At 41.4% G+C, this 4154-nt stretch overlaps 1 pseudogene; it reads left to right on the top strand.

Annotated features, from left to right (window-relative positions):
• Positions 1-3338: 3338 nt before the first annotated feature.
• LOC126254167 (5S ribosomal RNA) lies at positions 3339-3456 on the top strand (annotated as a pseudogene).
• The last annotated feature ends 698 nt before the right edge of the window (positions 3457-4154 follow it).

Raw genomic sequence — 4154 nt, 5'->3', positions numbered from 1 at the left:
GTACTAACCACTGCAGGCAACCTAGTAAATTAGGGATTAAGTTTCTTATATTTGCTATGAACAACGAGACGAAATGAAAATGGATAAATGCGTCTAAACACTCTGATTTATTGTCAGTTGAAAATGCTCGTGTCTACTGAATACATTTTACTTATTCGGATTTTGAAAGGGATTTCAAAAGTGAACTGTTGATTATTACTCCCAAAAGCAAATTGAAAACTGATGCTATAACAACTCTAAATCTACCATCCTCTGGTGCAGATTTAGGGCATACTAATGAGCCTAATAATGAGCGAAGCTACCGCAAAGAAGTGGAGTATATTTTAAGGGTAACTATATTATGTAACGAAGAAATTACAACTGGACGAAATGTTAATTGCGAAAACAAACATTGCTGTAAATGTGACAATACGTGCTGACGCCAACAAGTAGAAATTACGATAGCACAAATAAAAGACATTATGCAAAATAATGTAGATTTACAGGATCGCCTCCCTCATAGGGCTGAGTTACATGAAATTAAAACATGTTCGAAAGGTGATTTAGGGTTCCTTATCACACTGTCAACAAAAAGTGGTTATCAAAGGTCGGTGTACTAAGTGGTCATCGAAGATATTGCAATGGCTGGGACTTTACGTTGCCTTTCTTATAAACCGTTATCTTTCGTCAGAGATGTATCGAAATATTTTTTTCCTAGTGAAGTCATAATTAAAAAGAAGCTTCATGCAATTTAACTGTTCACTAGGTTTTATTGCTTTATAAAAGACATAGTTCAGAGGCTTTACACTGGCATTTAATCAACCATAGAAAAAATAATCCAACCAATTTAAAGCTTAATAATAATATGGCTCTGATCACTATGGGACTTAAGATCTGTGGTCATAAGTCCCCTAGAACTTAGAACTACTTAAACCTAACTAACCTAAGGACCTCACACACATCCATGCCCGAGGCAGGATTCGAACCTGCGACCGTAGCAGTCGCGCAGCTCCGGACTGAGCGCCTAGAACCGCTAGACCACCGCGGCCGGCTTAATAATAATAATAATAATAATAATAATAACAATAATACACTAAAACCCCGAAAATCTCGATTACGTTCATAACTGCTTATGAGTGAAACATATGTGCACCGTGTTCATATAAGCTTCAATGCAGTGTTTGGTGGCGGAAGGGTTTACGGTGACGTCACAGCTCACAGCTCACTTGCACATGACCCCTACCGTGTATTTTAGTTAGTTAGTTAGTGACGTGTTCCATTGATCAATAGCACGGCAAACCGTTATGATGTGGAACGTGTCAAATGCACAAGAAATGCGCACAGGAAACAAGTCTTTTTTCTGTTTTTTTTTTTTTTTGTTTACATTATAGTGTTATACCTAAACATTTCTATTATCTATCCCATTCCCTTAAATAGCACAAAATTCATATATTATATCTCCAGATTCATTTACTCATATTCAAGAATTCATCTATGGTATAGAAGGAGTTGCCAAGGAGGTATGATTTCAGTTTGTTTTTGAAACTATTACTGCTGTCTGTCAGACATTTTATTTCATCTGGTAATTTATCAAAAAGTTTTATAGCAGCCAAAGAAAGGTTAAGTGAAGGATAATGTAGGTCTTTCTTCTTTCTGGTATTGTAATCATGAATGTAGCTGTTGATTTTAAACTGGTCCATGTTGTTGAGAAAAAATTTCATTACTGAGTAAATGTACTGTGAAGCAGTTGTATGAATTCCTAACCTTTTAAACAGATGCCTACGAGATGTGCCACTTTGAACCCCACACATTATTCTAACTGCTTTCTTTTGAGCAGCAAATAACGTTTGCCTAAGTGTTGAGTTGCCCCAGAATATTATTCCGTATGACATCAGAAAGTGGATGTATGCAAAGTACGTCAGCTTACTAATTTCTATATCCTCAAAATTGGCAATTATTCTGATTGCAAAAGTTGCTGAACCTAGTCGCTTTAGGAGATCCAAAATATGAATTTTCCAATTAAGATTCTCATCTATATGTACTCCCAAAAACTTAGTATTCTATACCGTGGCTACTAACTTCCTTTGATGTGTTATGATTATTGAAGGAATTATACTACTTGCAGCAGAAAATTGGATGCACTGTGTTTTTACAAAGTTCAGAGCAAGCCCATTCGCAGAAAACCAATTAATAACTGTTCCAAAGACCTTATATCGGACTTCCTTTTACTGGAATAATAATTATGCTTGTCTCATCAGCAGTGTCAGTTCAGCATCTTGTTTCACATAAGAAGCGAGGTCATTCCCATATATCAAGAACAGGAAGGGACCCATGATCGAACCTTGTGGCACACCTAATTTTACCCCCGTTAGATGAAGTGGCAAACTCCTTTGAATCACTTGAAGCATATAAAGAGACTTTGTGCTTTCTGTTCTGCAGATATGACTTAAACCACTCATATGTTGTTCCATTTATACCATGGAATTGTAATTTCTCTAAGATATCGTAGAGTATCCGTGACTGCATCCAATCGGATGACGAGGGCCTTTCAACATTACGTCAAGTCAGGGACGGGCGGGGACGAAATGGAAACATTAAAACTCGGATACAGACGCTTCGATGATAGAATCAGGGCAGTTAGAGCAGACAGGAGTAGGCGATCGACAAGATGGACAAGTCCTAGTGGAAGTGGAGAGCTAGCAGTATTGGCAGAAACAGCCGAAGCTATTAGCCGAGCAGGAATGAACAAAGTTATCTGGAACTATTCGGAGCAGCAATTGGAGTTGCAGCTGCGTAGCAGAGGACTCCTGTGAGACTTGTCATGAGTGCAGATTCAGATAATACCAACAGGTTCTTTTCATAGACGGAACGATGTTAGTTAGTCACCGTCTCTGTATAAATACTTGATCTTTCGTGGATAGAGCAACATAACAGGTTCGGGGTATCCTCTGAATAAAGCCAGAAGCTGTAAAACACTCAAGTGTTCATCGTTCCGTGATAATTCCAATCTACATTTTTTACTAGGGAATTTTAGTAACATAATCAGGTGAAGGCTCCATCTCACTGAGGCCAGTCCACTGTTTCCCCTATCTCAAGCAACACTCACCGTTGGGACGCGACAGGGGCACACTCATTATGTCCACAGTCACCGTTCAGGTGATCTTCTGTCCATTTCCCGTACGTTCCCCTTTTTTCCATATCGAAAACCTATACTGAGGTGACAGAAGTCTTTGGATACCTAGTAATATCGTGTCGGACCTTTTTTTGCCTGCCGTACTGCAGCAAGTGGACGTGGCATGGACTCTACAAGTCGTTGGACGTCCTCTGAACGAATATTTAACCATTCTTCCTCTATAGCGGGCAACGGCCTTGCCGCAGTGGATACACCGGTTCCCGTCAGATCACCGAAGTTAAGCGCTGTCGGGCGTGGCCGGCACTTGGATGGGTGACCATCCGGGCCGCCATGTGCTGTTGCCATTTTTCGGGATGCACTCAGCCTCTTGAAGCCAATTGAGGAGCTACTCGACCGAATAATAGCGGCTCCGAGCAAAAGAAAACCGCCGTAACGACCGGGAGAGCAGTGTGCTGACCACACGCCCGGTCCATTCCATGTAAACACAGCCCACACCATCATGGAGCTACCATCAGCTTGCACAGTGCCTTGTTCGCAACTTGTGTGCATGGCTTCGTGGGTTCTGCACCAGACTCGAACCTTACCGTCAGCTCTTATCAACTGAAATCGGGAATTATCTGACCAGGTCACGGTTTTCCAATATTCTGGGGTCCAACCGATCTGGTCACGAGCCAAGGAGAAGTGGTTCCGGTTGATGTTATACTCTTACGAAAGGCACCCCTGCTGCTGTAGCCAACGTGCGCCAGATTTCACCAGACTATCCCAGCGGATACGTTCGTCGCACGAGGGCAGTTCAATAAGTAATGCAACACTTTTTTTGTCGGCCAATTTTGGTTGAAAAAACCGGAAATTTCTTGTCGAATATTTTCAAGCATTCCCGCTTCGTCTCGTATAGTTTCATTGACTTCCGACAGGTGGCAGCGCTGTACGGAGCTGTTAAAATGGCGTCTGTAACGGATGTGCGTTGCAAACAACGGGCAGTGATCGAGTTTCTTTTGGCGGAAAACCAGGGCATCTCAGATATTCATAGGCGCTTGCAGAA

The sequence above is a fragment of the Schistocerca nitens genome, chromosome 4 (assembly GCF_023898315.1).
Source record: "Schistocerca nitens isolate TAMUIC-IGC-003100 chromosome 4, iqSchNite1.1, whole genome shotgun sequence".
Classification (NCBI taxonomy): domain Eukaryota; kingdom Metazoa; phylum Arthropoda; class Insecta; order Orthoptera; family Acrididae; genus Schistocerca; species Schistocerca nitens.
Note: the sequence above shows the minus strand (reverse complement) of the source record. Positions and strands in the feature narration are given on the sequence as shown.